The sequence below is a fragment of the Pongo abelii genome, chromosome 20 (assembly GCF_028885655.2).
Source record: "Pongo abelii isolate AG06213 chromosome 20, NHGRI_mPonAbe1-v2.0_pri, whole genome shotgun sequence".
NCBI classification, from domain to species: domain Eukaryota; kingdom Metazoa; phylum Chordata; class Mammalia; order Primates; family Hominidae; genus Pongo; species Pongo abelii.
Window position 1 is genome coordinate 15,254,338 of NC_072005.2, and position 22,706 is coordinate 15,277,043.

Here is a 22,706-nt window from a genome sequence, read left to right on the forward strand (position 1 = left end):
AGAGAGGAAAGGGGAAGGGGTGTCTGTAGTGAGCTAGAAAATTAGTCTTCTTTTTAAATAAGGGAAGGAATGTGAGCTGGTACTGATAACGCCTGGTACTGTGGCGTGCCTGGGCATCTAACAAAGGCAAAAAGGGAGAAAAAGGAAAAGGAGCAGGGGGTACTATGAATTAAAGAATAAAAGACTGATCAGGTTATTTGAAGAGAAACCTCATCATATCCCACACTACAGCATGTAAGTGTGTAAATTTTCCCCACAAGAGACAGTTTTGCAAGGCCATTTCAAAATATGTCAGAGAAATATGTTTTAGGGTAAAATACTTTGATTTCTTTCAGGGCCTCCCATCTGTCATGTGATGCTATCCTAGAGTCAGGCTGGAATTTGATGTCTTATTGCTACAAAAGTTCTTCTTGTCAGTGTTAAGATCTTTGTTTGAATGTTAATGCTGGTCAGCTGGGCCTGAATTCCAAAGGGAGGAGGGTGTAATGAGGCGTGTCTCACCCTCTCGTCCCATCATGGCCTCAACTAGCTTTTCAGGTTAACTTTGGAATGCCCTTGGCCAAGGGGAGGATCTATCAGTCTATTGAGGGGCTTAGAATTTTATTTTTGGTTTAAAAGTCATCCCTCTGTATATCCTCAGGGGATTGGTTCCAGGACTTCCCATGGATCGCGTGGATTAGTACAGTCAACATCTTCTCAGATTCAACCAACTACAGATGAAAAATATTCAAAAAAAAAGCCCAATAAAAATAACAATACAACAATAAAAATACAAAGAAAGAACAATATAGTATAACAACAATTCACGTAGTATTTACATTGTATTAGGTTCCAATACAATCCAAGGACGCTCTATTCCCTTATCTAAAACTGCATAATATTTGCATACAACCTACGCACATCCTTCTGTATACTTTAAATTATTTCAAGGTTAATTATACTACCTAATACAATATAAATGCTACATAATCATTGTTATACTATAGTGTTCTTTATTTGTGTTTTTATTATTGTATTGTTATTTTTTATTGGGCTTTTTTCTGAATATTTTTCATCTGTAGTTGGTTGAATTTGAGGAGAGGGTTGACCATGTTGATTCACGTTATAGCATGAATGATCCTTGAAAACATTATGCTCTTAAAGGGGAGACTTGAAGGGGAAACTCCTGGTGGCTTTAGGAGAAACACAGGCACCCCCAAGTAGAAATATTGAGAAAGCAGATCCCAGCTTAACCTCCAGAAGAACCTTCCAACTCCGTAAACTATTCCCCAATGAAACTAGCCAGCTCTAAATTCCAAGATCTCCCTCCACACAACCCTGAAGCTACTTAGGCAGAGCTCGTCCACAACAATCCCCAGAAAAGAATAAACCTGTCTCAGGCAAGCACACAAGGAAATGTTCTTCTGCAATTATCAATCAAAGAAATGCAAATTCCACCAGCCCTGCAAGGAACGACCCGTTAAAACTCTACCAGATTAGCAAGAAGTTTTATGAGCTGGAAGTAAAACTCCTTGAGGTCCTATAAATTATTACAACCTTTGGAAATCAGCAGTTTTGTCAAGAGCTGTAAAAATATTCTCTCCCTTTGATCCAATAATTCCACTTCAGGGAAGTTATAAAAAAAATGCAGCAACCTTCTCATTTGTGGGAGCTAAAAATTAAATCAATTGAACTCATGGAGATAGACAGTAGAAGGATGATTACCAGAGGCTAGGAAGTATAGTGGAGGTGTGGGAATGGTTTAATGGGTATGAAAAACAGAGAGAATAAATAAGAACTAGGGTTTGCTATCATAGCATGGTAACTATAGTCAAAAGCAATTTAATTGTACTTTTTTTTTTTTTTTTTTTTTGAGACAGAGTCTCGCTCTGTTGCCAGGTTGGAGTGCAGTGGTGCGATCTTGGCTCACTGCAACTGGTTCAAACCGCTCCCTGGTTCAAGCGATTCTCCTGCCTCAGCCTCCTGAGTAGCTGGGATTACAGGCATGCGCCACCACGCCCAGCTAATTTTTGTATTTTTAGTAGAGACGAGGTTTCACCATGTTGACCAGGATGGTCTCGAGTATAACTGGATTCTTCGTAACACAAAGGATAAATGCTTGAGGGAATGGATACCCCAATTACCCTGATGTAATTATTATGCATTGCATACCTGTATCAAAATACCTCGCACACCCCATAAATATATACATCTACTATTATACCCACAAAAATTTAAAATTATAACTTTTTCTTATTTTATTTTATCTTTAAGAAAGAAATAATGCAACAAAAAAAGTTTTGAAGTAGTTACTTCAGCCTTATGAACAATTTTTAAAGCAACAAAAATGTTATGTTAGTCATTATTTATGCATCCCATAGAATGATAAGAAGCCATTATGAAGGGTATTCGGCAATAGAGGGGAGCATGACCATCTGATGTTACGTGGGGAAAACACAGAGGGAAATGAGATGTTCCATGCACTTCCAACTAAACCCAAATAAATTGGATACGAGCCAAGAGTAAAAGGAAACTAAACTGTGCGAGATTCTCCAAATGCAGCTTGATTTTTTGCACACCCTGTTTCCTCTGTCTGCAACAATATCTCTCTCTTTCTGTCTGCCACTTTCTCTCTCTCTCTCTCATACATACACGTAAATATGTACACATTCACATACACACATTATATGCTCAAATACACACATATACATAAGCCCACACAATATACATAGAGTCACACACACACACATACATGTGTACACATTCACATACACACACTATATGCTCATATACACACATACACATAAGTCCACACAATATACATACAGTCATACATACACCTAAGTATGCACACATTCACATACACACATTCTGTGCTTAAATACACACATATACATAAGCCCACACAATATACATACAGTCATACACACACATACATGTGTACACATTCACATACACACACTCTATGCTCAAATACACACATACACATAAGTCCATACAATATACATATAGTCATACATACACCTAAATATGTACACATTCACATACATACGTTGTATGCTTGTATACACACATACACCTATGCCCACACAATAGACATACACACACAGACACACTCACAAACACTCTCTTCTCTTTCAAGACCTGGCTCACATTGTCACTTCCATGAAGCATTCCTTTGCCCTTTTTTTTTTGAGACAGAGTTTCACTCATGTTGCCCAGGCTGAAGTGCAATGGCGCCATCTTGGCTTACCACAACCTCCACCTCCCGGATTCAAAGCAATTCTCCTGCCTCAGCCTCCAGAGTAGCTGGGATTACAGGCATGTGCCACCATGCCTGGCTAATATTGTATTTTTAGTAGAGACAGGGTTTCTCCATGTTGGTCAGGCTGGTCTCGAACTCCCAATCTTAGGTGACCTGCCCGCCTCGGCCTCCCAAAGCGTTGGGATTACAGGTGTGAGCCACCTCGCCCAGCAGGCCCTTTCATGTACTCTGAATTGCTCTTTCCTCTGTCATCTGACACTTTGAAGATCTCTGTTCATTCATTCATCCCTTCGCCCCCCAAATACTGTTTTTAGACCTTGAGTGCTTGTTTGGAGGTTCTAGCAGGGGAGCGTAGCTACTCCTATACCCTTGACTGAAGACCGTTCCTCGTCTATTGGAGATGGTCGTCCTCTTTGACCGAGCATGCGGCTTCAGGAGGGAGGCACGTAGAGTGGTGAAGAAGGAAGGGGACACCAGCCCAGCCAGCCAGATCAGCCGAATCAACCCTGGCAACCAATGGGGTGACAGTTTTCACAGCCAAATCACCCTCACATACCCACAGATATTGTTTTCAAACAGAACTGGAGTCTGCTCACCCAGAACAGTATAGCCAAGCACTGACCTCAGGACAGTAGCAAGAGAAAGTGAGGCATTTACTGCAGGGCACCAAGCACAGAGAATTTGGCTAGTCAGGCTTAAGACTTGAACTCCCAGATGACTTACAGGTAAGGGTTTTTAAAGGTGGGGAGACAGAAGTTAGAGGCAAAGCACTATTCACAATAACAAAGACATGGAATCAACCCAAATGCCCATCAATGATAGACTGGATAAAGAAAACGTGGTAAATAGACACCATGGAATACTATGCAGCCATAAAAAAGGAATGAGATCATGTCGTTTGCAGGGACATGGATGAAGCTGGAAGCCATTATCCTCAACAAACTAATGCAGAAACAGAAAACCACATGCCATGTGTTCTCACTTATAAGTGGGAGGTGAACAATGAGAACACACGGACACAGGGAGGGGAACAACACACACTGTGGCCTTTTGGGGGGGAGGGGGAGGGAGAGCATCAGGATAAATAGCTAATGCTTGTGGGGCTTAATACCTAAGTGATGGGTTGACCAGTGCAGCAAACCACTATGGCACACATTTACCTATGTAACAAACCTCCACATCCTGCACAAGTATTCCAGAACTTAAAATTAAATTAAATTAATTTTTTTTAAAAAAAAGAAGTTATGAGCAAAGCCATCAATCAATACATGGAAGCTATTCATTGGTTTGACCTGAAAAGGTGGGGCATTTCGAAGTTGAGGCCCAACACTCATAGGCAGATTGAAAGATCTTATTATTTGCTATTGGTTAAGGAGGCAAAGCTTTGTCTAAATTATCAGGATCAGCAGAAAAGAATGTTAGCTCTGGCTCATGGGTGTGGCCTCCTCCAGGCCCCTCAGGAAGAATTTTAGAACAAGGAAGCCCAGTCAGAATTCAGACCCCAGTTTCCCTTATCTGAGATCTACATGCCTGAAGATCCATTTGGTGGGAGTCCAGGCTTCTGAAAAACAATTCAGGAACATATGTTAGGATGTTATCTTTTTTTTTTTTAATGTTGTCACTTTTTAATTTTTTTTATTTTCATGGGATTTGGGGGAATAGGTGGTATTTGGTTACATGAGCAAGTTCTTTACTAGTGATTTGTGAGATTTTGGCACACCCATCACCCGAGCAGTATACACTGACCCCAATTTGTGGTCTTTTGTCCCTCACCCCTCTCCTACCCTTTCCTCCAAGTCCCCAAAGTCCATTGCATCATTCTTATGCCTTTGCATCCTCAAAGCCTAGTCCCCACTTATGAGTGAGAACATACAACGTTTGGTTTTCCATTCCTAGAATAATAGTCTCCAATTCCATCCAGGTTGCTGCAAATGCCATTAATTCATCCTTTTTATGGCTGAGTAGTATTCCATTATATATACCACAGTTTCTTTATCCACTTGTTGATTGATGGGCATTTGGGCTGGTTCCATATTTTTGCAATTGTGAAATGTGCCAAATTTTGCTGCTGTAAACATGCGTGTGCAAGTATCTTGTTCGTAAAATGACTTCTTTTCCTCTGGGTCAATACCCAGTAGTAGGATTGCTGGATCAAATAATACTTCTTCTTTTAATTCTTTAAGGAATCTCCACACTGTTTTCCACAGTGGTTGTACTAATTTACATTCCCACCAGCAGTGTAGAAGCATTCCCTTTTCACCATATTCACGCCAACATCTATTTTTTTTTTTAATTTTTTGATTATGGCCATTCTTGCAAGAGTAAGGTGGTATTGCATTGTGGTTATCTTTAGTTTCTATGGGAACCAAACACCTCCTGACTCTATCTTCCTTAGCTGTTGTTTTAAGCTACTATTACCTTCTTGCTTATCAAGTTGATCATCTATTTTTAAGGCTAGTTAGGTGCCTGGAATTTCCCGTGAAGGAATTCAAGATTTTCCTTTATTTCTATCCTGGACAGGAGTCACAGGCCCCTAAGAGGGGTCCCTGCTCTGTCTCAATATTAGTTGAACATTAACATTGCTCTAGGAGCTGGGAACACAGTAGTGACCAGACCCAATCCTAGCACTCACACTCGATGATAACACTCATCTCATTGAATGGGAGTGTTTTTGTTTAAACTCCTTGTCTTCTCACTCAAGCTATGAGCTCATGAAATATCTACCTAAGGACATTTATATCTGTAGAGTAGGAGGCTTACTAGATTTCTGTTGGGTTCACGGATTAGATGGCCAGATAAATTTGCCAAAATGAAACATCATATTAGATTGGTAGAAATCTGGGTTCGTTGGTTTGTTAACTTGGATTCCTCCAAAAGTGACATGGAGACAAGGCTTTGGGTTGCGTAAAGCTGCCTCCTTACGTATTTTAACTTTGGCCTAAAGGTTTGTCTCTACATAAAGAACTATAAGTTAAACGAAAGTGTAAACAAACTGTGTGACCTTCTCTTGTGCCAATCATCAAGTTTTGGCCAATCAAGGGGGCCAACAGTTCACGCCATATTCAAATAAGGGAAATGTTGAACTGTTACCAATCTGGTGGTTTCTATACCTCGCTTCTCTTTTCCATACGTCTCTTTCCTTTTTCTGTGCATAAATCTTCTTCTGCCATGCGACTGTGCTGAAGTCTCTCTGAGCCTACACTGGCCTGGGAGGCTGCCCGATTCACAGATTGTTCTTTGCTCAGTTAAACTCTGTTAAATATAATTTGGCTAAGGTTTTTCTTTGAACAGGGTGCAAGGTGATTCCAGGAAAAATGATGATGGAGCTGAGATGTGAGAAAAGAGGCAACTGGGAGACTGATCAAACATAGCTCATAATTGTCCCACTGAGCAGCAATGGATAAGGGTGTTTATCATCGTCTCTCCTCTCTCACCGGTTTGGGGTTGCTCATGTGGGTTTGAATTCCCTTAGTAAGTCCAGTCCTTCTCAGACACAGATGTTGACAGAAAAAAAAGTCTTCTGTAAAACATTCTTTTTTTTTTTTTTTGAGGCGGAGTCTCACTCTGTCTCCCAGGCTGGAGTGCCGTGGCGCAATCTCGGCTCACTGCAAGCTCTGCCTCCCGGGTTCACGCCATTCTCCTGCCTCAGCCTCCCGACTAGCTGGGACTACAGGCACCCGCCACCACGACCGGCTTATTTTTTGCACTTTTTTTTTTTTAATAGAGACGGGGTTTCACCGTGTTAGCCAGGATGGTCTCCATCTCCTGACCTCGTGATCCACCCGCCTCGGCCTCCCAAAGTGCTGGGATTACAGGCATGAGCCACCGCGCCCGGGTTTATTTCAGCCAATAAAAGTAACCATGGCCCAGGGAAACACAACCTCAAGCGGTCCTGAGAAAGTGAGCCCAAGGCAGTCAGGTTGCAGTTTGGTTTTTACATTTTAGGGAGGCAGAAGTTACAGGCAAAGCTATAAATTAATACATAGAAATTATATGTTGGTTTCACCCAAAAAGGCATGATATCTTGAAGCAGTGAAGGAGCTTATAGGTCATAGGTGGATTCAAACATTTTTCTGATTAGCAATTGGTTGAAAGAGTTAAGCTTGCTCTGAAGACTTGAAGTCAGAAGGTCAGAGGCATTTGAACAAGAGCAACTCCATCTTGAATAACGGCTGGGTAAATCAAGGCTGAGACCTACTGGGCTGCATTCCCAGGAGGTTAAGGCATTCTCAGTCACACGATGAGATAGAAGATCAGCACAAGGTACAGGTCACAAAGACCTTGCTGATAAAAGGATGTGGTAAAGAAGCCTGCCAAAACCCACCAAAACCAAGATGGTGAGAAAAGTGACCTCTGTTCATCCTCACTGCTCATTATACACTAATTATAATGCATTAGCTGCTAAAAGACACTCCCACCAGTACCATGACAGTTTACAAATGCCATGGCAACGTCAGGAAGTTACCTTATATGGTCTGAGTTACCTTATATGGTCCAATGGGGAGGAGCCTTCAGTTCTGTGAATTGCCTGCCCCTTTCCAAACTCATGAATAATCCACCCTTTGTTTAGCATATAATCAAGAAATAACTTAAGTATTATCAGTTGAGCAGCCCAAGCTGCTGCTCTGTCTATGGAGTGGCCATTCTTTATTCCTTTACTTTCTTAATAAACTTGCTTTCACTTTTTGGATTCGCCAAAATTCTTTCCTGCGCAAGATCCAAGAACCCTCTCTTGGGGTAGGAATTGGGACCCCTTTCCGGTAACAAATAGAAAGAAATGTCTAGGTTAAGGGGGGTTGGCCTGGCATGGTGGCTCACACCTGTAATGCCAGCACTTTGGGAGGCTGAGGCGTGCAGATCGCTTGAGCTCAGGAGTTCGAGACCAGCCTGGCACCATGGTGAAACCCCATCTCTACCAAAAATACAAAAATTAGCTGGGCGTGGCAGCAGCCACCTGTAATCTCAGCTACTCGGGAGGCTGAGGCAGGAGAATCACTTGAACCTGGAAAGTAGAGATTGCAGTGAGCCGAAATCTCACCACTGCACTCCAGCCTGGGTGACAGCATAAGACCTTGCCACAAAAGAAAAGAGAAAAGAAAAGTATAGAAAGGAAAAGAAAAAGGAAACGAAAAGAAAGGAAAGGAAAGGAGAAAAGAAAAGAACTCAGGGTAATTGTTTTCTTTGGCGGGTCCAGACTTGAGACAGATAAGGAACTTCAGAAAACAACTTAATTCTGTGCTTTGGAAGATAACAGGATTGAGAGATGGAGCGGGAGGTCAGAGAGATATTGAAGCTGCTTCTCCAGTGCAGTATGTCAAAGTGCCATGTTCTGGGGCATCAGTTTCTGAGCCCCAGTATTACCATGGATCCATCCCACATCGTGCTAGGTTCTTCACATACACCTTGCTTTTAACTTCATGTTTAAGATAACCCTGCTGACTCTGCACAAAAGATATCATTATCTTATATCTTATATCTTATTTCTATAGCACCTCGCTATCTCAGTCTTCAGGGAAAAGACAGAAGCTGCAAGAGATGAGTGTTTCTGTTCAAAGCTGCAAACCCAAAAGTGACTCAGGCCAGTCCTATCTGTGCCTACAGCTCTTCCCACATCTGGTTTCCTAAAAGGGGCACCAAGATGAATCGAGCTTTACACCCAAGACAGAGATAGAGACTCTGCAGCAAACCTCTGAGCCACGGTGAATCAGGGACAAAGATGATGGAGAGGGAGGAACGTGAGGCCAGTGTGGAGGTGCGACAGATCCTGCTCTAGCTGTTAGGAAAGAGCCTGACTTTCCAAATCTGGGAGGCGGCCCGCCATGGGGCAGCAGTCAGCCTGGCAGTCATCGGGACATCACAGAGCTAAAGTGCCATGTTTTACCACATGTTCTCACTTATAAGTGGGAGCTAAAGAATGGGTACAGGCCGGGCACGGTGGCTCACACCTGTAATCCCAGCACTTTGGGAGGCTGAGGCAGGCAGATTTCTTGAGCTCAGGAGTTTGAGACCAGCCTGGGCAATATGGCAAAACCCCGTCTCTACAAAAAATACAAAAATTAGCTGGGTGTGGTGGTGGGCACCTGTAGTCCCAGCTACTTGAGAGGCTGAGCTGGGAGGATCACTTGAGCCTGGGAGGTGGAGGTTGCAATGAGCTGAGATCACACCACTGCACTCCAGCCTGGTGGCAGAGAAGTACGCTGTCTTAAAAAAAAAAAAAAATGGATACACATGGCCATACAGAGGGGAAAGGGGGTGGAAGGAGAGGGATGAGCATTGAAAAACTACCCACTGGGTACAATGTTCACTATTCCAGTGATGGTTACACTAAAAGCCCACACTTCACACCCATGCAATATATCCCAGTCACAAAACTACACTTGCACTCCCTGCATCTATAAAAATAAAAAATAAAGACAAAGCGCTATGATTTATCTCACCTTCTTCGTACTCTATAAAGCCTAAAGGGAAGGGTATGGAAGCTGAGCCTCGGTGACTCCTGACAAATATTGATAGTCAAGAAGGTATTCTGAGTCCACGGTAGGCAAAGAACTCCTTAGCACTGTATTTCTTTTTTTAATTTTCAAAAATTTATGGCCAGGCACAGTGTCTCACGCCTGTAATCCCAGCACTTTGGGAGGCGAAGGTGAGCGGATCACCTGAGGTCAGGAGTTTGAGATCAGCCTGGCCAACGTGGTGAAACTCTGTCTCTACTTAAAAAATACAAAAAAAGGCCAGGCGCGGTGGCTCACGCCTGTAATCCCAGCACTTTGGGAGGCCAAGGTGAGCGGATCAGGAGGTCAGGAAATCAAGACCACCCTGGCTAACACGGTGAAACCCCGTCTCTACTAAAAATACAAAAAAATTATCCGGGCGTGGTGGTGGGCGCCTGTAGTCCCAGTTACTCGGGAGGCTGAGGCAGGAGAATGGCATGAACCCGGGAGTCGGGGCTTGCAGTGAACCGGGATCAGGCCACTGAACTCCAGCCTGGGCGACAGAGTGAGACTCTGTCTCATTAAAAAAAAAAAAAAAAAATTAGCCAGACGTGGTGGTGCACACCTGTAGTAATCCCAGCTACTTGAGGGTCTGAGGCAGGAGAATCACTTGAACCTGGGAGCCAGAGGTTGCAGTCAGCTGAGATGGAGCCACTGCACTCCAGCCTGGATGACAGAGTGAGACTGCATCTCAAAAAAAAAAAAAAAAAAGTGTATATATTCATTGGGTACAAGTGCAATTTAGCCACATTGATATATTGCACTGTGGAGAAATCAGACCTGCAGTGTGTCCCTCACTAAAGCAATGCACATTGGATCCACCAAACAACCTCCCATCACCCACCCCCTCCCCACCCCTCTGAGATGCCATTGTCCATCATTCCAAGCTCTGCTTCCATATACATTGTTCAGCTCCCAGTTACGAGTGAGAACATGCAGTTTTTGTCTTGCTGTGTCTGACTTGTCTCACTTAAAATAACAGCCTCCAGTTCCATCCTTGTTTCTGCAGACAACATAATTTCATTCTTTTTTATGGTTGAATAGTATTCCCTTGTGTATATACACCACATTTTCTTTATCCAGTCATCCACTGATGGACACAGGTTAATTCCACATCTTTGCTATTGTGAATAGTGCTGCAATACGCAGACAAGTGTAGGTGTCTTTTTGAAATAATGATTTCTTTTCCTTTGGGGAGATATCCAGTGGTGGGATTGCTGGATCATTTGGTAGTTCAAGCACTGTGGTTCTTGATCCTGGGTATACATCATAGTCACACTCCTGAGCACAGAAATTCTCATTCAAGAAGTCTAAAATAAATTCCAGGCAACAATATATTTGAAAACTCCTCTAGATGATGCTATGGGAAGCCTGGGTGAGGAACCACTGCCTGAGTACTTTCTTTTCTTATTTTTATTACTTTTTTGAGATAAGGTCTCATTTTGTCATCCAGGCTGGAGTGCTGTGGCTCGATCATAGCTCACTGCAGCCTTGACCTCCTGGGCTCAAGTGATCCTCCTACCTCAGACTCCCAAATAGCTGGGACTATAGGCATGTGCCACCAATCCCAGCTAACTTAAACAAAAAAAAAAAAAAAAAAAAGGCTGGGTGCAGTGGCTCACACCTGTAATCACAGCACTTTGGGAGGCCAAGGCAGGCGGATCACAAGGTCAGAAGATTGTGACCATCCTGGCTAACACAGTGAAACCCCGTCTTTACTAAAAATACAAAAAAAATTAGCCGGGCGTGGTGGCAGGCACCTGTAGTCCCAGCTACTCGGGTGGCTGAGGCAGGAGAATGGCATGAACCTGGGAGGCAGAGCTTGCAGTGAGCCGAGATTACGGCACTGCACTCCAGCCTGGACAACAGAGAGAGACTCCGTCTCAAAAAAAAAAAAAAAAAAAAATAGTAGAGGCCAGGCGTGGTGGCTCAGTCCTGTAATCCTAGCACTTTGGGAGGCTGAGGTGGGAAGATCACTTGAGGTCAGGAGTTCGAGGCCAGCCTGGCGAACTGATGAAACCCCATCTCTACTAAAAATAAAAAATTAGCCGGGCATGGTGGTGCATGCCTGTAATCGCAGCTACTCGGGAGGCTGAGGCACAAGAATCATTTGAACCTGGGAGGTGGAGTTGCAGTGAGCTGAGATCGCGCCATTGCACTCCAACCTGGGTGACAGAGTGAGACTGTCTCAAAAGAAAAAAAAAATTAGTAGAGACAAAGTCTTGCTTATTGCCCAAGCTGGTCTCCAATTCCTGGCTTCAAGTGGTCCTCTTGCCTTTGCCTCAGCCTCCCAAAGCTCTGGGATTATAGGTATGAGCCACTGCTCCCGGCCACCATCCCTTTTCTGATGATATAAAATGTACTCACAATACTTTAGTATCATGACAATAATAACTTATTATGCCTTATTTAGGAAAAAATAACTGATTATTATATTTTCTCCTGGATTGAATTGTATGTCAATAGAAATTTACTCCACAGACTATTTTTACTACAAAACATAGTCTGGTCTGAAAGTGTTTAGGAGAGAAACTCTGAGGTTTTAGAATAAAGATGTAAACATCTGGACATGGTGGCTCATGCCTGTAATCCCAGCACTTCGGGAGGCCAAGGCGGGCAGATCACCTCAGGTCAAGAGTTCCAGACCAGCCTGACCAACATGGTGAAAACCTGTCTCTACTAAAAATACAAAAAAAAAAGAAATTAGCCAGGCATGGTGTCTGTAATCCCAGCTATTCAGGAGGCTGAGGCAGGAGAATCCCTTGAACCCAGGAGGCGGAAGTTGCAGTGAGCCGAGGTCGTGCCACTGCACTCCAGCCTGGGTGACAAAGCGAGACTCTGTCTCGAAAAAATAATAAAATAAAATAAAGATGTAAACAATCAAAACCTGGGTGTTTTTAAGGCAGCGGTCCCCAACTCGTGGGCCAAAGACTAGTACTAGTCTGTGGACTGTTAGGAACGAGGCTGCACAGCAGGAGGTGAGCAGCAGAGGAATGAGCAAAGCTTCATCTGTATTTGCAGCCACTCCCCATGGCTCACATTACCGCCTGAGCTCTGCCTTCTGTCAGATCCGCAGCAGCATCAGATTCTCATAGGAACATGAACCCTACTGTGAACTGTGCATGTGCAGGATCTAGGTTGTATGCTCCTTATGAGAATCTAATGCCTGATGATCTATCACTGTCTCCCAACACCCCCAGATGGGACCGTCTTGTTCCAGGAAAACAAGCTCAGGGCTGCCACTGCTTCTACGTGATGGTGAGTTGTATCATTATTTCATTATATATACAATGTAATAATAATAGAGACAGACTGCACAACAAATGTCATGTGCTTGACTCATCCTGAAACCGTAACTCCCAACTCTTGGTCTCTGGAAAAATTGAAACCAGTCCCTGGTGCCAAAAAGGCTGGGGGTCCCTGGTCTAGACTTTGCATGGGGAAGTAATATGAATAAGTCAGAACTTCAGTAATATCACTGATATTTAAGTCTAAACTTAATTGTAGATGGAGATTCAGAGAGTTCCACTTCCAGGATAATAATAGTGTTACTACATCTTAAATACATTGTGCCAGGAGCTGACCTAAGCACATTCCATATGTTAATTATTTTCATTTAACCCTCACCACAACCCCATAAAGTAGGCATGACCAACCCTGTTTTAAATACAATGAGGCTGGGCGCAGTGGCTCATGCCTGTAATCCCAGCACTTTGAGAGGCCGAGGCCAGCATATCACCTGAGGTCAGGGGTTCGAGACTAGCATGGACAACATGGTGAAACCCCGTCTCTACTAAAAATACAAAAATCGGCTGGGTAAGGCGGCACACGCCTGTAATCCCAGCTACTCGGGGGTCTGCGGCAGGAGAGTCGCTTGAACTCGGGAGGTGGAGGTTGCAGTGAGCCGAGATTGCACCACTGAACTCCAGCCTGGGCGACAGAGTGAGACTCTGTCTTAAATGAAAGAAATAAAGAAATACACAACGAAACAAATTGCAGAGGAGTGGACCTGCTTGCTTAATATTTCATGATTGGGAAGTGACAGAGCTGAAATTTGAACCAAGGACTAAATCCAAATTGTGTGCTTCCTTCAGATTATTATGCTAATCTGTGAATTAACATGTAATAGAGCTTTTCTTGAGTGGGAATAAATAGTAGTAACGAATTCTATTTACTGAGTACATTATATGCACCAGGCATTTTACGCATGTTATCTCTAATTCCTCTAACTCTGCAGTACAAGTATTGTCACTCCATTTTATTGATAAGATGACTGAGACTCAGGCAGGTCACATAAGATTTACCCAGGCAGGGCCAGGCACAGTAGCACACGCCTGTAATCCTGGAGCTTTGGGAGGCCGATGCTGGAGGACGGTTTGAGGCCAGGGGTTTGAGACCAGCCTGGGCAACATACTGAAACCCCATTTCTACAAAAAATTTAAGAATTAGCCCCATATGGTGGCTTGTGCCTGTGGTCCCAGATATTCAGGGGGTGCTGAGGCAAGAGGATTCCTTGAGCCCAGGAGGTCGAGGCTGCAGTGAGCTATTATGGCACCACTATGATCCAGCCTGGGTGACAGAGAGAAACCCTATGTCTAAATAATAATAAAGTATAATCAGTGTATTCTGTATAGAATTTTATTGCTTTCAGCTGGGTGCAGTGGCACACACTTGTAATCCGACAACTTTGGGAGGCCGAGGCGGGTGGATTGCTTGAGGCCAGGAGTTTGAAACCAGCCTGGGCAATATAGTGAGACTCCCATCTCTGCAAAAAAAAAAAATGCAAAAATTTTGCTGGGTGGTGGTGTGCACCTGTGGTATCATCTACTCGGGAGGCTGAGGCGGGAGGGTCTCTTGAGCCTGGGAGTCGTGGCTGCAGTGAGCTGTGATTATACCACCACATTTCAGCCTGGGGGACAAAGTGAGATCCTGTCTCAGAAAAAAAAAAATTACAGTTTTCTTCTACTCATCATTTCTAAGTTAAATTGTCTTTAGTTACTATTTTTAGATTTTGAATATATCCCATTGGAACTTTATGGTTTCTCCCTGGGGTTAGTCATCCTTATAGGCCATAAATATTCCCTGATCATACTCCAATGAGAATAAAAATAAATAAAGAAGGTAGGCCGAGTGCGCTGGCTCATGACTGTAATCCCAGCACTTCGGAAGGCCAAGGTGAGTGGATCACGAGATCCGGAGTTCAAGAACAGACTGGCCAAGATGGTGAAACCCCATCTCTACTAAAAATACAAAAATTAGCCAGGCGTGGTGGCAGACACCTGTAGTCCCAACTACTCAGGAGGTTGAGACAGGAGAATCGCTTAAACCCAGGAGGCGGAAGTTGCTGTAAGCTGAGATCACACCACTATACTCCAGCCTGGGAAACAAAGCAAGACTCCATCTCAAAAAAATATATAAATAAATAGATTAAAATAAATGAAGAAGGTAAATCAGTGGCCATGAGATCAAATTGTTACTACTTGAAAATTGAGTAACACTGGAATGAGCTTCTCTAAGAGCATCCAAATAAGGCTCTGGTTGTAAAATCCCACAAAGAGATTCACTGTTGCTTAAGCAGCCCATTTTTCTTGTATCCTTGATCAATGTTCCCAAAAAAGACTAATATCTTAATCCAAGACTATAGGTCACTGAACCACAGTAGCAATTTCCTGATGCAGACTCATGCCATGTAAACGGGAGACACTCAAAACTGTTTAGCTTCTCTCTCTCTCTCTCAAGCCCAAGGAAGAAACCCCACACCAGGAGTGTAAATTAGTTCAACCATTGTGGAAGACAATGTGGCGAGTCCTCAGAACCTAGCAGCAGAGATACCACTTGCCCCAGCAATTCCATTACTGGGTATATATCCAGAGGAATATAAGTCTTTCTATTATAGATACATGCATGCATTGTTTTCATTGCAGCACTATTCACGATAGCAAAGACATGGAATCAACCAAATGCCCATCAGTGATAGATTGGATAAAGAAAATGTGATACATATACACCCCGGAATACTACGCAGCCATAAAAAAGAACAAGATCATGTCCTTTGTAGGATGTGGATGGAGCTGGAAGCCATTATCCTCAGCAAACTAACGCAGGAACAGAAAACCAAACACTGCATGTTCTCACTTATATGTAGGAGCTGAATGATGAGAACACATGAACAAATTGGTGGGGGAGCAGCACACACTAGAGCCTGTCAGGGGGGTTGCAGGAGGGAGAGCATCAGGAAGAATAGCTAATGGATGCTGGGCTTAATATGTAGGCGATGGGATGATCTGTGTAGCAAACCACCATGGCACCTGCTTACCTGTGTAACAAACCTACACATCCTGCACGTGTACCCCAGAACTTAAAATAAAAGTTGAAGGAAAAAAAAGAAGCCCCACACATAGTACACTAAGCACCTTTTTATCCTCTGTAAAATCCTACTGGCAGTGATTTTTTAAATTAGGTGACAGTGATGAAAGATCAGAGCCTCTGCAGAACTAAATGACAACGCACATGTGTCCTCAAGCAGGAGGCATCTAACTAATTGGGATGGCCTCAATTCGTGCCACAAAGGCACCGCCAACAGCAGGATTTTTCCTTGATGTTGCCAAATGACTCCTGGTGGAAGTCCAAGTTCAAAGACAGGGGTGACCAGGATAGTCACACCAATGAATGATATTTGGATGATAAGGTCCTTGGCAAAACATGGGATGAACTTGAACCCCCTGAACTCATCATTCTGAGTTTCAAAACTGAGTCTTTCTTGCTCTGAGTTGGAGAAGAGGCTGTCAAGATGGGATCAAATTCCAAACCAGAAAATTCCTCTAGAACCAAAAATGACGAGAAAATAAATCAAAGCATCCCCAAGACTCACCCTGGGACTGGGAAATAAGTTTATTTCTTGATAAGATTATTGATTGGATGCTAAGTAAATCCAGAGCTGCCGTATCTCCTTAGGACAAAGGACTTGCTATGAAATCTTAATAAGATTTCCCTGACCCACAGTATCTGTTCAATGAACAAGACTTGGCAAATCGTCAAAAGTCACCTGAGTAGCCTCTGGCTTAATAAATAAATGTAAGCCAAAAGTGGTGGTGCACACCTGTAGTCCCAGGTACTCAGGAGGCTGAGGTGAGAGAATCCCTTGGGCCCAGGAGTTTGAGGCTGCAGTGAAATATTATCAGGCCACTGCACTCCAGCTTGGGGGACAGAGTAAAACCCTGTCAAGAGGGAAGGAATGAAGGAAGGAAGGAAGGAAGGAAGGAAGGAAGGAAGGAAGGAAGGGAGGGAGGGAGGGAGGAAGGGGAGGGGAAGGGAGGGGAGGGGAGGGCAGAAAGGACCAGCCTTGGCAACATCAGCAGATCCCATCTCTACAAAAAATTTAAACATTAGCTAGGTGTGATGGCTCACACCTGCTATCCCAGCTACTTGGGAGGCTGAGGCAGGAGGATCACTTCAGCCCAGGAGTTCAAGGCTGCAGTGAGATATGATTGTGCCACTGCACTCCAGTAGTCTAGGCAACAGAATAAGAACCCAATTCAAAAATTAAAATAAAATAAAAAATTTAAAAAAACCTCCTGATGTCACAGAAATGTAAAATAGTGTAGCTGTTATGGAAAACAGCTTGGCAGTTCCCCGATGAGCTAAACATAAAATTAGCATATGATCCAACCACTTTGCTCCAAGGAATACACCCAAAAGAATTGAAAACAGGTGTTCAAAGAAAAGCTTGTACTCAAAAGTTCATTGCAGCATTATTCAAGACAGCCAAACAGTGGAAACAATTCAAATGTCCACCAACAGATGAATGGATAAAGAAAATGTGGCATATGCATACACCAGAATATTATGCGTCCATAAAAAAAAATGCAGTACCAGCCAGGTGTGGTGGCTCATGCCTGTAGTCCCACACTTTGGGAGGTTGAAGCAGGCGGATCACCTGAGGTCAGGAGTTCAAGACAAGCCTGGCCAACATGACGAAACCCTTTCTCTACTAAAAAATACAAAAATTAGCCGGGCATGGTGGTGTGTGCCTGTAATCCCAGCTATTTGGGAGGCTGAGGCAAGAGAATCACTTGAACCTGGGAGGTGGAGGTTGCAGTGAGCCAAGATCGCGCCACTGCCCTCCACCCTGGGCGACACAGCAGGACTCTGTCTCAAAAAACAAAAACAAAAACAGAAACAAAAACATTAGAATGCAGTACCGATTCATGCTACAATGTGGATAAACATTGAAAACAGGCCCAGCTCAGTGGCTCATGCCTGTAATCCTAGCACTTTGGGAGACTGAGGCAGGAGGATCACTTGAGCTCAGGAGTTCAAGACCAGCCTGGGCAACATGACGAAACCACGTCGCTACAAAACAGGCAAAAATTAGCCTGGCGTGATGGTGTGCATCTTAGTCCCAGCTACTTCGGAGGCTGAGGTGGGAGGATTACTTGCTGCCTGGAAGTGGAGGTTGCAGTGAGCCATGATCACACCACTGCACTGAAGCCTGGGCAACAGAGAAAGACCCAGTCTCAAAAGAGAAAAAGAAAAGAAAAGAGAAAAGAAAGCATGATGCTGAGTGAAAGAAGCCAGACAAAGAGGGCCTCATAGTGCATAATTCCATTTACATGAAGCGTCCAGAATAGATAAATCCACAGACATAGAAAGTAGGTTAGAGGTAGCCATGGGCTAGGGAGTGGGAATGGGGAGTGACTGCTCACGGGGATGGGGTCTCCTTTTAAGGAGATGAAAGTGTTCTAGAACTAGATAGAGGTGGGTTTGTACAACCTTGTGAATGTACTAAATGCCACTGAATTGTACACTTTAAAACAGTTTAAATGATGACTTTTATATTATGTGAATCTTACTACGATAAAAATATCCTGATTTTCGTGTCCCAAACCATTGAAAACTAAATCTTGGGGATTTGGACCCTGCCACCAGGCTTCAACAATATCAACCCTAGCTGCCCCAGTGATTCCAGTAGGCAGCAAAGGTTGAAGTACTGGGGTCTAGAGACCAATTCAAGCATGCAGATGTGTCAGGGTTAATGATATTTTGTACAAGTCCTGGGTCAGATAACAGTTGTTACAACTGAAAGGTCAATACACATAAAATATAAAGATCTCCTGCAAATAAGACACAAATAACCTAAATGTGTCCAAATATGCAAATAATCTTTGAAATGGGCAGCCACGGGAGACAAGCTCTTTAAAAAAATAAAATAAACAGGCCAGACCCGGTGGCTCACGCCTGTAATCCCAGCACTTTGGGAGGCTGAGGCGGGTGGCTCACTTGAGGTCAGATGTTCAAGACCAGCCTGGCCAACATGGAGAAACCCTGTCTCTACCGAAAATACAAAAATTAGCCAGGGCCTAGTGGTACGTGCCTGTAATCCCAGCTACTCAGGAGGCTGAGGCAGGAAAATCTCTTGAACCTGGGAGGTAGAGGTTGCAGTGAGCCAAAATCGCACCACTGCACTCCAGCCTAGGTGACAGAGTGAGACTCTGTCTGAAAATAAAATAATGAAAAGAGGTCTTTCCTGCTAGTGAAGTTAAAAGATAAAAAGAAAAAGAAAAAGAAAAAGAGGTCAACTTCACTATCAGTCAGGGAAATGAATACCCTAGAACTTAAAGTATAAAATATATATATATATATGAAAATGAGAGTAACGATGACTTACTAGTTTTCACTCATCAGACTGGCGATCATTCAAAAAATAATAATGCAATGAAACCCAGTGCTTGCAACTGTGTGTTGAAAAGGGCACACCTGTGTGTTGTTCGTGGGAATGTGATTTATTTTTGCATTTTTGGGAAGTTACTAGAACAATACCTAGTTGAAATTCCACACTGGGAATCCACCCTATAGAATGATATTTATCAAGGGATTATTTGTAGTAGCAACAAAAAACAAACTGTAAATAACCTGTGTGCTCTCAAAGGTGGAAGGGTTGGATAATCAGAGTACACTCCTATCATGAGCCATTAGGTAGCTATTAAAAATAATGAGTTAGATATCTATCTACCCGCCTGGAGGAATTCCATGACGTACGTGCTGCCAAGTTTTTTAAAAAATGGATAAATAAGTAGGTTTCAGAGAAACATATACAGTCATGTGTCACTTAATGACAGGGATTCTTTCTGAGAAATGCTTCATTAGGCAATTTCATCATAGTGCCAGTAACCTAAAGTGAGCTTACATAAACCTAAATGGCATAGCCTACTACACACCAGGGCTATATGTTCTAGTCTATTCCTCCTAGACTATAAACCTGTACAGCATGCTACTGTGCTGAATACTGTAGGCAACTGTAACACAACAGTAAGCATTTGTGTATCTAAACATAGAAAAGGTACAGTAGGCCTGGCGCGGTGGCTCACGCCTGTAATCCCAACACTTTGGGAGGCCGAGGCGGGTGGATCATGAGGTCAAGAGTTCAAGATTAGCCTGACCAATATGGTGAAACCTCATCTCTACTAAAAATACAAAAATTAGCTGGGCATGGTGGCACACATCTGTAGTCCCAACTACTTGGGAGGCTGAGGCAGGAGAATCACTTGAACCCGTGAGGCGGAGGTTGCAGTGAGCCGAGATCACGCCACTGCACTCCAGCCTGGGCAACAGAGTGAGATTCCATCTCAAAAAAAAAAAAAAAAAACAGTAAACATAAGATATAAAACAAAAAATGATATATCTATATAGAGCGCTTACCAGGCTTGCAGCACTGGAAGCTGCCCTGAGTGAGCTAGCGAGAGAGTGATGAGTGAATGTGCTGCTACTGTATACTTAGCATACACTAAATGCATTTTTTAATTCTGTTTATAATCAGCACATAATAATTGTACACATTTATGGGTACCTGTGAAGTCTCAATACATATGTACATTGCATAGTGATCAAATCAGGATAGTGAGCATGTCCATCACCCAAATCTTTATCATTTCTTTGTGGTAGTTACATTCAAGATCCTCCATTTTCTAGCTATCTTGAAATAGGCAATACACGCCGGGCACAGGGGCTCACACCTGTAATACCCGCACTTTGGGAGGCCGAGGCGGGCAGATCGCCTGAGGTCAGGAGTTGGAGACCAGTCTGACTAATACGGTGAAACCCCGTCTCTATTAAAAATACAAAAATTAGCTGGTCATGGTGGTGGGCACCTGTAATCTCAGCTACTCAGGAGGCTGAAGCAGGAGAATCACTTAAACCCAGGAGGCAGAGGTTGCGGTAAGCTGAGATAGCACCATTGCACTCCAGCCTGGGTGACAGAGTGAGACTCCATCTCAAAAATAAATAAATAAATAAATACAGATGAAGGTTTGTTTGCCTGCCCCACTGCTCACCTCCTGCTGTGTGGCCCAGTCCCTAACAGGCCACAGACCAGTACCAGTCCATGGCCTCGGTGTTGGGACCCCTGCCCTAGCTCATGTTATTTTATTACAGAAGACCTAAGAAAATAATATAGTACCCAATTAGAGAGGCTTGAAATGGAAAGGATGTTCCTAAAAGAAGCCTAATTGAAATGAGGATGGGAAGAGAGAGGAGGAAACACCCACCCTTTGCAAACCATATAAATGATAAAGGGTTAATAACCAAAATATAAAATAAACTCCTACAACTCCACAGCCAAGAAACAACTCGATTGCAAAATCGATTAAAAATTTGAATAGAAATTTATCCAATGACATGCAAAAGACCAAGAGATATATGGAAAAAATGCACATCACTAATCATCAGGGAAATGCAAATCAAACCACAATGAGGCCGGGCGCAGTGGCTCATGCCTGTAATCCCAGCACTTTGGGAGGCCGAGGTGGGTGGATCGCTTGAGGTCAGGAGTTCAAGACCAGCCCGGCCAACATGGTGAAACCCCGTGCCTACTAAAAATACAAAAATTAAAAATTAGCACGCACCTGTAATCCCGGCTACTCAAGAGGCTGAGACAGGAGGCTTGCTTGAACCTGGGAAGTGGAGGTTGCAGTGAGCGGAGATCGCACCTCTGCACTCCAGCCTGGGAGACAGAGCAAAAATAAATAAATAAATAAACCTCACTCTTTTCCTCACCTAAGGGCAGGTCCCCGAGCAGATGCTGAAGATGCCTCAACCCATAGCCCCTTGGCTCACCTCTGATTTCACCTTACAGCAGCAGGGGGCAATTTCACATGTGCTGGTGGAAGCCCCGCTGCTTCTGTCTTTGCTGTCTGGACATCTTCTCCAGCACCGTGGGAGTGTGCTCAGCAGGGGATTTAACACCCCCAGGTAGCACCCTCAACAAATAAAGGAGTCAATGGTAAATATCCACATACCTCTTCCCTCAATGGAATAATTCTAAAGGTGTGGTCTATGTGATACCCCTGAGAGTTCCACCAGCAGGATGGAGCCCTGTTTCCTACAAACGAAATATAATGTGTTTATTAATGTACTTTATTTCCTACTTCACTTTCCCCACTTCTGGGGCCAAATAAACCATCTGCGCCCAAGTGCTTTATGATTAGAGCCTGTTTTGAACCCAAATCAAGACTATCAGTTCCCCTGGGCACAGTGGCTCATGCCTGTAATCCCAGCAATGTGGGAGGCTGAGACAGGAGGTCTAGACCAGCCTGGACAACGTAGCAAGACCTCATTTCTACCAAAAAAAATTTTAATTAGCCTGGCATGGTGGCACACACCTGTAGTCCTAGCTACTTGGGAGGCTGAGGTGGGAGGATCACTTGAGCTCAGGAGTTCAAGGCTGTAGTGAGCTATGATGGCACTCACAGCCTGGGTGACAGAGCAAGACCCTGTCTCAAAAATAAATAAACCAAACACCACATGTTCTCACTTATAAGTGAGGGCTGAACAATGAGAACACATGGACACAGGGAGGGGAAGAACACTCACTGGGGCCTGTTGGGGGAGGGCAGGATGGGGAGAGCATTAAGGAAAAGAGCTAATGTATGCTGGGCTCAATACCTAGGTGATGGGTTGATGGGTACAGCAAACCA

General features: G+C 43.6%; 1 long non-coding RNA gene across 1 annotated transcript; it reads right to left on the minus strand.

The window, feature by feature from the left end:
• Window positions 1-14,361: 14,361 nt before the first annotated feature.
• LOC129051741 (uncharacterized) lies at window positions 14,362-22,170 on the minus strand. Its single transcript, XR_010138427.1, has 3 exons — window positions 22,029-22,170; window positions 21,636-21,733; window positions 14,362-14,500 (listed from the first exon to the last, which is right to left on the minus strand). It is a non-coding gene; the product is annotated as an uncharacterized LOC129051741 (long non-coding RNA).
• Between the last annotated feature and the right edge of the window lie 536 nt (window positions 22,171-22,706).